Here is a 12,317-nt window from a genome sequence, read left to right as displayed (position 1 = left end):
AATCAACCGTATGAGAGTTATACGGTTCTCACCTTATTGGATTACTAACCCAATTTGCAGGCGGACCATCGACTTCCGCATCTTATGAAAGGCCCCCGTATGATATTCGAAGATTGGATGAGCATTTTTATGCTGGAGTGGAAAACGATACAGAATATCAGAGGTGGCGCTGCTTCGAGAAAGCCCTGAAGACAACACTTCGTCATATTTACGAAAGGAATACACGACCAGCCCGTATTATTATACCATATGGGTTTGGGTTATCACATTATGAAAGTGGCTTATGGAACTCGAAATATTTACCCGTGTTGCACAATATGGTAAAAACTCTACATAAACGCGGAATTGCGTTCTTGATGATCAAGCCATACACGTGGGAAGAAGATGCAGCTCCTCCCCCTACCCTCGGTATCTTTGGGAATCAGTTGAAACATGCTGGAATGCCGAATGCAGTTATCCACGAAGATTCTACAGACAATGCTGATATGCACGAAGATTCCCACCAGCGATGTTGAAGCTGGCGATAGAGTTAATGACGATGATGGATTTGCTGCCCACACTATTCTACAGCAAGGTGAGGGGAGGCATGTCTTTTTGAGCGAATGTGAGATGTGCATATATATTTTCGCACGTGCAAATATATTTATGCGCTTATGCAGCAATATTGGATTACTACTGAATCGTATTGAAGTCACCACGCCTGGCAGGGGACTGTTTTCATACAAATGGTTGATAGTGGGTTTTCATTTTAATTTGCCCTATGCGAAATGAACGAGCCTTCAAGAAAGATTGACAAGGCTTAAATTGCATTCTCTAGAAAGACGAAGAAATAGGGCGATATGATAGAGGTGTGACTGAATGGTCATAGTAAAGGAGGATATTAATATCCTATTAATCGTATCAACAGGAAACAATGGGAATTAATTGGATAAGATCTTAGATTTAGGAAAAGACCTGGGTAAATACAGGTAACAGGGGACGAACTCGAAAATACACATTAGTTCATGCACTGTGTTGCTCCCCTTTGTTTCATTTCATTCCTATGCTCAATAAACGATCCTTAGCCGGACACTATAAATATAAAGCTTCTTGATAAGTAAGGGGAATAAATAGGACCTTCTGAATATTAATGGAGCAACATTATTGATGCCTATAAATGGAGAAGAAAGGGTTATTATTTGCCAATAGTCCTACTGCACTTCATCTAATAGCGCTAGTTGATGTTTTGCTTGATATAGAATGGAAATAAATAGGAGATCCCCCAAAAGGCATTGTGTGCAATTTCATTTCAGTTGGTTGTTGGATAGTTAGTTAGTTGGTTAGTTGGATAGTTGGATAGTTAGTTAGTTAGTTACCTAGTTGGTTAGTTGGATAGTTGGTTAGTTGGTTGGTTAGTTAGTTGGTTAGTTGGTTAGTTAGCTAGTTGGATAGTTGGTTAGTTTTATAGTTAGCTAGTTGGATAGTTGGTTAGTTGGTTAGTTCGTTAGTTGGTTAGTTGGTTGGTTGGTTGGTTAGTTAGTTGGTTAGTTGGTTAGTTGGTTGGTAAGTTAGCTAGTTAGTTGGTTAGTTGGTTAGTTAGTTGGTTTGTTAGTTGGTTAGTTGGTTAGTTAGTTAGTTAGTTAGTTAGTTAGTTGGATAGTTGGTTAGCTAGTTGGTTAGTTGGTTAGTTGGTTGGTTAGTTAGTTGGTTAGTTGGTTAGTTGGTTGGTAAGTTAGCTAGTTAGTTGGTTAGTTGGTTAGTTGGTTAGTTAGTTAGTTAGTTGGTTTGTTAGTTGGTTAGTTGGTTAGTTAGTTGGTTAGTTGGTTAGTTAGTTGGTTAGTTGGTTAGTTAGCTAGTTGGATAGATGGTTAGTTGGTTAGTTGGTTAGTTAGTTGGTTAGTTAGTTAGTTAGTTGGTTAGTTGGTTAGTTGGTTAGTTAGTTGGTTAGTTGGTTAGTTAGCTAGTTGGATAGATGGTTAGTTGGTTAGTTGGTTAGTTGGTTTGTTAGTTGGTTAGTTGGATAGTTGGATAGTTGGTTAGTTGGTTAGTTGGTTAGTTGGTTAGTTAGTTAGTTGGTTAGTTGGTTAGTTAGTTGGTTTGTTAGTTAGTTAGTTGGTTAGTTAGTTGGATAGTTGGTTAGTTAGTTAGTTAGTTGGTTAGCTAGTTGGATAGTTGGTTAGTTAGTTAGTTGGTTAGTTGGTTAGTTGGTTAGTTAGTTGGTTTGTTAGTTGGTTAGTTGGTTAGTTAGTTGGTTAGTTGGTTAGTTAGTTAGTTAGTTAGTTGGTTAGTTAGTTGGATAGTTGGTTAGTTAGTTAGTTAGTTGGTTAGCTAGTTGGTTAGTTGGTTAGTTAGTTGGTTAGTTGGTTAGTTAGTTGGTTAGTTGGTTAGTTGGTTGGTTAGTTAGTTGGGTAGTTGGTTAGTTAGTTGGTTTGTTAGTTGGTTAGTTAGTTGGTTAGTTGGTTAGTTAGTTAGTTAGTTGGTTAGTTGGTTGGATAGTTGGTTAGTTAGTTAGTTAGTTGGTTAGCTAGTTGGTTAGTTAGTTAGTTAGTTGGTTAGTTGGTTAGTTGGTTAGTTGGTTAGTTAGTTGGTTAGTTGGTTAGTTAGTTGGTTAGTTAGTTAGTTAGTTGGTTAGCTAGTTGGTTAGTTGGTTAGTTAGTTAGTTGGTTGGTAAGTTAGCTAGTTCGTTGGTTAGTTGGTTAGTTAGTTGGTTAGTTGGTTAGTTAGTTAGTTGGTTAGCTAGTTGGTTAGTTGGTTAGTTGGTTGGTAAGTTAGCTAGTTAGTTGGTTAGTTGGTTAGTTGGTTAGTTGGTTAGTTAGTTGGATAGTTGGTTAGTTAGTTGGATAGTTGGTTAGTTGGTTTGTTAGTTGGATAGTTGGTTAGTTGGATAGTTGGTTAGTTAGTTGTTAGCTAGTTAGTTGGTTAGTTGGTTAGTTAGTTGGATAGTTGGTTAGTTGGATAGTTGGATAGTTGGTTAGTTGGTTAGTTAGTTGGATAGTTGGTTAGTTGGATAGTTGGTTAGCAAGTTGGTTAGTTGGTTAGTTGGTTGGTTAGTTAGTTGGTTAGTTGGTTAGTTGGTTGGTAAGTTAGCTAGTTAGTTGGTTAGTTGGTTAGTTGGTTAGTTAGTTAGTTAGTTGGTTTGTTAGTTGGTTAGTTGGTTAGTTAGTTGGTTAGTTGGTTAGTTAGCTAGTTGGATAGATGGTTAGTTGGTTAGTTGGTTAGTTAGTTGGTTAGTTGGTTAGTTAGTTGGTTAGTTGGTTAGTTAGCTAGTTGGATAGATGGTTAGTTGGTTAGTTGGTTAGTTGGTTTGTTAGTTGGTTAGTTGGATAGTTGGATAGTTGGTTAGTTGGTTAGTTGGTTAGTTGGATAGTTGGTTGGTTAGTTAGTTGGTTAGTTGGTTAGTTGGTTAGTTAGTTGGTTTGTTAGTTAGTTAGTTGGTTAGTTAGTTGGATAGTTGGTTAGTTAGTTAGTTAGTTGGTTAGCTAGTTGGATAGTTGGTTAGTTAGTTAGTTAGTTGGTTAGCTAGTTGGTTAGTTGGTTAGTTGGTTAGTTAGCTGGTTTGTTAGTTGGTTAGTTGGTTAGTTAGTTGGTTAGTTGGTTAGTTAGTTAGTTAGTTGGTTAGTTAGTTGGATAGTTGGTTAGTTAGTTAGTTAGTTGGTTAGCTAGTTGGTTAGTTGGTTAGTTAGTTGGTTAGTTGGTTAGTTAGTTGGTTAGTTGGTTAGTTGGATAGTTGGATAGTTGGTTGGTTAGTTAGTTGGTTAGTTGGTTAGTTGGTTAGTTAGTTGGTTTGTTAGTTGGTTAGTTGGTTAGTTAGTTAGTTAGTTGGTTAGTTAGTTGGATAGTTGGTTAGTTAGTTAGTTGGTTAGCTAGTTGGTTAGTTGGTTAGTTAGTTGGTTAGTTGGTTAGTTAGTTGGTTAGTTGGTTAGTTAGTTAGTTGGTTAGTTAGTTGGTTAGTTAGTTGGTTAGTTGGTTAGTTAGTTGGTTAGTTGGTTAGTTGGATAGTTGGATAGTTGGTTGGTTAGTTAGTTGGTTAGTTGGTTAGTTAGTTGGTTTGTTAGTTGGTTAGTTGGTTAGTTAGTTAGTTAGTTGGTTAGTTAGTTGGATAGTTGGTTAGTTAGTTAGTTGGTTAGCTAGTTGGTTAGTTGGTTAGTTAGTTGGTTAGTTGGTTAGTTAGTTGGTTAGTTGGTTAGTTAGTTAGTTGGTTAGTTAGTTGGTTAGTTAGTTGGTTAGTTGGTTAGTTAGTTGGTTAGTTGGTTAGTTAGTTAGTTAGTTGGTTAGCTAGTTGGTTAGTTGGTTAGTTGGTTAGTTAGTTAGTTAGTTAGTTGGTTGGTTGGTAAGTTAGCTAGTTAGTTGGTTAGTTGGTTAGTTAGTTGGTTAGTTGGTTAGTTAGTTAGTTAGTTGGTTAGCTAGTTGGTTAGTTGGTTAGTTGGTTGGTAAGTTAGCTAGTTAGTTGGTTAGTTGGTTAGTTGGTTAGTTAGTTGGATAGTTGGTTAGTTGGTTAGTTAGTTGGATAGTTGGTTAGTTGGATAGTTGGTTAGTTAGTTGTTAGCTAGTTAGTTGGTTAGTTGGTTAGTTGGATAGTTGGTTAGTTGGATAGTTGGATAGTTGGATAGTTGGTTAGTTGGTTAGTTAGTTGGATAGTTGGTTAGTTGGATAGTTGGTTAGTTAGTTGTTAGCTAGTTAGTTGGTTAGTTGGTTAGTTGGTTAGTTGGTTAGTTGGTTAGTTAGTTGGTTAGTTGGTTAGTTGGTTAGTTAGTTGGATAGTTGGTTAGTTAGTTGGATAGTTGGTTAGTTGGATAGTTGGTTAGTTAGTTGTTAGCTAGTTAGTTGGTTAGTTAGTTGGATAGTTGGTTAGTTGGATAGTTGGATAGTTGGATAGTTGGATAGTTGGTTAGTTGGATAGTTGGTTAGTTAGTTAGTTGGCTAGTTAGTTGGTTAGTTATTAGTGAGTTAGTTGGTTAGTTGGACAGTTGGTTAGTTGGATAGTTGGATAGTTGGATAGTTGGTTAGTTGGATAGTTGGTTAGTTAGTTAGTTGGCTAGTTAGTTGGTTAGTTATTAGTGAGTTAGTTGGTTAGTTGGACAGTTGGTTAGTTGGATAGTTGGATAGTTGGATAGTTGGATAGTTGGCTAGTTAGTTGGTTAGTTATTAGTGAGTTAGTTGGTTAGTTGGATAGTTGGATAGTTGGATAGTTGGATAGTTGGTTAGTTGGATAGTTGGATAGTTGGACAGTTGGTTAGTTGGATAGTTGGATAGTTGGATAGTTGGTTAGTTAGATAGTTGATTAGTTGGTTAGTTAGATAGTTGATTAGTTGGTTAGTTAGCAAGTTAGATAGTTGGTTAGTTGGATAGTTGGTTAGTTGGTTAGTTGGATAGTTGGTTAGTTAGTTAGTTGGATAGTTGGTTAGTTAGTTAGTTGGCTAGTTAGTTAGTTTGTTGGTTGGTTAGGTTTTGTGAGGGTAGCCAGAAGTGGTGGGCAGGGCCTGACCAGGACAGGCGGGGGACGGCTGGACGGGCTAGCCACACTTGAGGGAAGAGCGTGACGAGTGAGGTGATAGTTGGGGGGTTATCTCTCCTGGCTTGGCAGTGGGTGTGGCTCTCTTGGTACGGCGGCCAGGCTGGCTGGTGTACGGCGGCCAGGCTGGCTGGTGTACGGCGGCCAGGCTGGTGTACGGCGGCCAGGCTGGTGTACGGCGGCCAGGCTGGCTGGTGTACGGCGGCCAGGCTGGTGTACGGCGGCCAGGCTGGTGTACGGCGGCCAGGCTGGCTGGTGTACGGCGGCCAGGCTGGCTGGTGTACGGCGGCCAGGCTGGATGGTGTACGGCGGCCAGGCTGGATGGTGTACGGCGGCCAGGCTGGCTGGTGTACGGCGGCCAGGCTGGCTGGTGTACGGCGGCCAGGCTGGATGGTGTACGGTGGCCAGGCTGGTGTACGGCGGCCAGGCTGGAGTACGGTGGCCAGGCTGGTGTACGGCGGCCAGGCTGGAGTACGGCGGCCAGGCTGGTGTACGGCGGCCAGGCTGGTGTACGGCGGCCAGGCTGGAGTACGGCGGCCAGGCTGGTGTACGGCGGCCAGGCTGGTGTACGGCGGCCAGGCTGGAGTACGGCGGCCAGGCTGGTGTACGGCGGCCAGGCTGGTGTACGGCGGCCAGGCTGGTGTACGGCGGCCAGGCTGGAGTACGGCGGCCAGACTGGTGTACGGCGGCCAGGCTTGAGTACGGCGGGCAGGCTGGTGTACGGCGGCCAGGCTGGTGTACGGCGGCCAGGCTGGTGTACGGCGGCCAGGCTGGTGTACGGCGGCCAGGCTGGTGTACGGCGGCCAGGCTGGTGTGTGGCGGCCAGGCTGGTGTACGGCGGCCAGGCTTGTGTACGGCGGCCAGGCTGGTGTACGGCGGCCAGGCTGGTGTACGGCGGCCAGGCTGGTGTACGGCGGCCAGGCTGGTGTACGGCGGCCAGGCTGGTGTACGGCGGCCAGGCTGGTGTACGGCAGCCAGGCTGGCTGGTGTACGGCAGCCAGGCTGGTGTACGGCGGCCAGGCTGGTGTACGGCGGCCAGGTTGGCTGGTGTACGGCGGCCAGGCTGATGTACGGCGGCCAGGCTGGTGTACGGCAGCCAGGCTGGTGTTCGGCGGCCAGGCTGGTGTACGGCGGCCAGGCTGGTGTACGGCGACCTGGCTGGCTTTGTTGACCACGTCTGGGGAGTGTCCCGCTTTCACCTTCCTTTTTACGATGTCTTCAACGAAACCATTAGAGAAGCCGTTGTTGACTAGGATCTGCCTTACCCTACAGAGAGTTCTTCATCGACTTGCTTCCATCCCGAGCTGTGGCTGAGAGCACGGTCTACGTAAGCGTTGACAACACTCCTCTTGTGCCTGTCTGGGCAGTCACTGTTGGCTTTGAGGCACATTCCTGTTTGTTTCTTTAGTGTAGACTGCAGTGTGGAAACCTCCGCTCCTTTCCATGACTGTTACATCTAGAAAGGGCAGCTTCCAATCCTTCTCCATCTCGTAAGTGAAACTCAACATAGAATTCCGCTCAAATGCCTCCTTCAGCTCCTGCAGACGTCTGACATCAGGTACCTGTTTAAAAATGTCGTCAACATACCTGCAGTATATGGCAGGTTTCAAGTTCATGTCAACTAAGACCTTCTGTTCGATGGTACCCATGTAGAAGTTTGCAAATAGGACGCCTAGGGGAGAACCCATGGCGACCCCATCTACTTGCTTATACATGTGCCCATCAGGGCTCAAGAAGGGTGCCTCTTTAGTACAAGCTTGGAGTAGTTTCCTTAGAATATTTTCTGGTATGTCAAGAGGAGTACAGGCCGGATCATGATACACTCTGTCCGCTATCATCCCGATTGTTTCATCCACAGGTATGTTGGTAAACAGTGATTCTACGTCCAACGAGGCTCTTATCCCTGTGGCCCGTGTTCACTGCAGTAAGTCAACAAATTCCTTTGGAGACTTCAGGCTGAAAGCACAAGGTACATAAGGAGTCAGCAAGCCGTTGAGCCACTTCGCCAGTCTGTATGTGGGTGTGGGTATCTGGATGATGATTGGTCGAAGTGGGTTTCCAGGCTTGTGGGGTCTTGACATTTCCATATGCATACCCAGGTTTGTAATCCCCAATAATCTTTGGCAGGTGGAGTCCGGATTTCTTGGCGTTCACAGTTTCGATCAATCTGTTTACCTATGTTTTCAATTCGGCTGTAGTGTCCTTCGTTACCCTTTGGAATTTAGTTTGGTCAGAGAGTATCAGGTTCATTTTCGCGAGATATTCGTCTTTTTTAAGAATGACGTATATTGGCAACTTGTCACCTCTCCTGACGACTATCTCCTTGTTCTCACGAAGGCTCGTAGCTGCCGCTTCGAGCTCGGGGGACAGTATGGTGCTTCTGTAGTTGCCTCGAATCTTTCCTCCTTCTGCAATAAGTTCTGTTTGCAAGGTGTCTTTGATGGTGACCATCTTTTGTGTCTCGAGGTCGAATATGTCGTCCAACAGGATCTCCAACTCCACTTTCCGGGCCATTTCACTTAGTCTGGACATAACGTGACAGTTTATGTCCAGATTTAGGAGAGTTACTTGGTCCTCAGTGAGGTTGATTCCTGCAAGGTTCAAGAAACCGTCTCTTGGTCGTGGAATCGCCATAGGTCCTCCATATAATGTTGTTAGTTTCATGATTATCCTGGTTTCAGTGCTGTGGTGATGTCGATCTGTGAGGATGTCAAGGTGTTGCTCAATACGAGTACGGAGGTTTTCGTCGATATTGCTGTTTCTCCATTACCAATATATATATTATATATATATTATATATATATATATATATATATATATATATATATATATATATATATATATATATATATATATATATATATATATGCGAACAAGCCTGAATGGTCCCCAGGACTATATGCGAATGAAAACTCACACCCCAGAAGTGACTCGAACCCATACTCCCAGGAGCAACGCAACTGGTATGTACAAGACGCCTTAATCCACTTGACCATCACGACCGGACAAAATGAGGTGATAGCCGAGGCTATTTGAACCACCCCACCGCCGGCACTCGGATAGTAATCTTGGGCATAGCATTTTACCAAATCACCTCATTCTTTGGGGCACACGTGAGGAACACAAATGCGAACAAGCCTGAATGGTCCCCAGGACAATATTCAGGCTTGTTCGCATTTGTGTTCCTCACGTGTGCCCCAAAGAATGAGGTGATTTGGTAAAATGCTATGCCCAAGATTACTATCCGAGTGCCGGCGGTGGGGTGGTTCAAATAGCCTCGGCTATCACCTCATTTTGTCCGGTCGTGATGGTCAAGTGGATTAAGGCGTCTTGTACATACCAGTTGCGTTGCTCCTGGGAGTATGGGTTCGAGTCACTTCTGGGGTGTGAGTTTTCAGTTGCATATTGTCCTGGGGACCATTCAGGCTTGTTCGCATATATATATATATATATATATATATATATATATATATATATATATATATATATATATATATATATATATATATATATATATATATATATATATATATATATATATATATATATATATTATTAAATATGACCGAAAAAGTAAGATTAATAATTCTAACACGAATTTTCTCAATCTTTCGTACATTTCTTTTCACTGTTGGAGGTAATTCAAAAATCAATTCTCCAAAATTCATTTTTAATTCTAGTCTGACACGACACTTGAGCGCGTTTCGTAAAACTTATTACATTTTCAAAGGCTTTACACATACACAACTGAATAGAACTTACATATCTCCGATTTGTTTATATCTACAGTTGAGTGAGGTGGATGGGGTGAGGTGGTATTTAATAGGGTATTAATTTCATCAACACAAGACAGAACACGAAACAATGGGTATTGAAATGGAAGTGATTGTAGAAAGCCTATTGGTCCATATTTCTTGATGCTTCTATATTGGAGCGGAGTCTTGAGGTGGGTAGAATATAGTTGTGCATTAATTGGCTGTTGATTGCTGGTGTTGACTTCTTAATGTGCAGTGCCTCGCAAACGTCAAGCCATCTGCTATCGCTGTATCTATATATATATATATATATATATATATATATATATATATATATATATATATATATATATATATATATATATATATATATATGTCGTACCTAGTAGCCAGAACGCACTTCTCAGCCTACTATGCAAGGCCGGATTTGCCTAATAAGCCAAGTTTTCCTGAATTAATATATTTTCTCTAATTTTTTTCTTATGAAATGATAAATCAACCCATTTCATTATGTATGAGGTCAATTATTTTTTATTGGAGTTAAAATTAACGTAGATATATGACTGAACCTAACCAACCCTACCTAACCTAACCTAACCTATCTTTATAGGTTAGGTTAGGTTAGGTAGCCGAAAAAGTTAGGTTAGGTTAGGTTAGGTAGGTTAGGTAGTCGAAAAACAATTAATTCATGAAAACTTGGCTTATTAGGCAAATCGGGCCTTGCATAGTAGGCTGAGAAGTGCGTTCTGGCTACTAGGTACGACATATATATATATATATATATATATATATATATATATATAGTGATGGGAAAGTGTAGAAATGTAGGTGTTCGGCAGTCCTCCTAATGGCTGGTGTCAATGCCTATCACATTTTAGAAAAAAAAGATCGACTGCTTGGCTGTTGTCTGTGGTAAAGTAAGGGAAGACACGCAAAACACATAGTATGAACAATGAAACTTTAATTAACTTTAAAAATTATGAACAAAGAGAATCCCTTGTCTATGTACAGTGCAAACAAACAAGTAAAAAAATATAACATAAAATTAAGAACAAGGGTGACGTTACTCTACAAATAAAATAAAGACAAAAGAATGATTAAACAGGTGGTGAGAATATAGCGCTAGCTGAGAACCTCCACCAATAAACAGAGCGTATATCAGTTGGTTGTTCACAGCTTGAGAGCACAAGGTTATTCTAACTTCAATGGCTGGTTCAAGCCCAGACATCGACTTGGTAGAGGGCGCTGAGGTGCAGAGGTGCAGGTGTGCAGTCGGCGGGTCACCAGTCAGAAGCAGGCAGGCTGGAATGGTAGTTTGCTGGTTGACGACGGTGGCCAGCCGGCATGGAGGGAGTGAGGAGTGGCGGGAGTTTAGGGTACGTTTACCTCCTGGTCAAAACGTTTTGTGCTACTGGTAGACGTATCTTGAAGGTAGCATCTTAGTGTTGTATATATATATAAGTAACTTTACATAGGGAAGAACAGGCTCAATCTCTCTTGAAAGAGATTACCGTCACAACTCTCCCCCGAAGCCTGCTCTAACGGGTGAAGTTACTTCTTCTGGTGGTAGAGGGGTATGTGTAGCTGCCTCTACCTCATAGACTCTGGAGAGGGTGTCTGCTACGATGTTGTCAGAACCCTTGATGTAGAAGATTTCCAGGTTGAAATTCTGCAGATACAAAGCCCATCGTAGAAGTCGTTGATTGGTGAATTGGGCTTGCTGCAAGAAGCGTAGGGGATTGTGGTCCGAGTAGATGGTGGTAGACCGAGCACCTTGTAGGTATGATGCAAAGTGCTGTAAGTTCAGGACGATGGAGAGAAGTTCCTTTTCGATAGTGCTGTAGTTCTTCTGTTGAGGTTTTAACTTGTAGCTGTAGTAGCTGACAGGTAGAACCTCCTCGCCTCGTTGTTGCATCAGGACGCCCCCGATGCCGGTACCACTGGCGTCGACATGGAGGATGAAAGGCTTCGTGATATGTGGCGAGGCGAGAATGGGATTAGAACAGAGCAGAGATTTAAGTTGTTCAAAAGCAATGGTTTGCTGAATGGTCCAATGATACCGTTGTTTGGGGCTGGTTAAAGTGATCAATGGTGTCGCTACCGTACTAAAATTCTTCACAAACCTACGGTAGTAGGAGGCAAGACCAAGGAAGTGCAGGAGCTGCTTCCTGGTGGTAGGCTGTGGGTAATGCTGGATGGCTTGAGTGTGTATGTTTAACGGAGCTAGGCTGCCACTCCCTATCACATGACCAAGATAACGCACTTTACCTTTAGCAAAGGTGGACTTGCCCAAGTTGATGGTGAGGCTGGCTGTCAGGAGCTTGGCAAACAATCGTTGCAGCTGGAGCAGATGCTTGTTCCAGGTGTTAGTTGCCACAACGATATCATCCAAGTAGGCGTAGGTGTGATCTAAGCCCTAGATGACGCGGTTGACAGCTCGCTGGAAGGTGGCCAGGGCATTACATAGTCCAAATGGAAGGCGTTCATATCTGTAAAGGCCAAAAGGAGTGGTGAAGGCAGATATTTCCTTAGCTCGCTCTGTCAAACACACACTTGGTAGTATCCCTTGAGTAAGTCTAGTTTGGATAAACAAATGAACAAATGTGTGTCTAGTTTGGATAAATACCGAGCATTACCAATGGCGTCAAGGATGTCATCTATTCTAAGTAATGGGTAAACGTCCTTGACAGTCACAAGATTCAATTTCCTGTAGTCGGTACACAGCCTCACTTTACCATGTGGTTTCGGCACCAAGATGGAGGGTGAGGCCCAAGGGGACTCACAAGGGGTGGCCAGCCCATGATCCAGAAGGTACTGTACTTCAGCACGCATAACTTCCTTTTTGCTCGGGCTGATTCGGTAGAAAGGTTGACGAATCGGCCGGGTGTCAGGGAGTAGCTGGATGTCGTGCTGAACCACATTACACTCCTGTGGATCATCACTGAACAACTTCTGATGTTCCTTGAAGATTCTGATGAGAGGAGCACTATTACTGTCCTGCAAATAGGTATGAAGATCAGTTAGGATTTCTGAGTTGGAAGGCACTGACCCAGTGTTAGTGCTTTTGGGAG

This window comes from Procambarus clarkii, chromosome 13 (genome assembly GCF_040958095.1).
Source record: "Procambarus clarkii isolate CNS0578487 chromosome 13, FALCON_Pclarkii_2.0, whole genome shotgun sequence".
Lineage (NCBI taxonomy): Eukaryota > Metazoa > Arthropoda > Malacostraca > Decapoda > Cambaridae > Procambarus > Procambarus clarkii.
The sequence above is the reverse complement of the archived record's forward strand: the minus strand, read 5'-3'. Positions refer to the sequence as shown.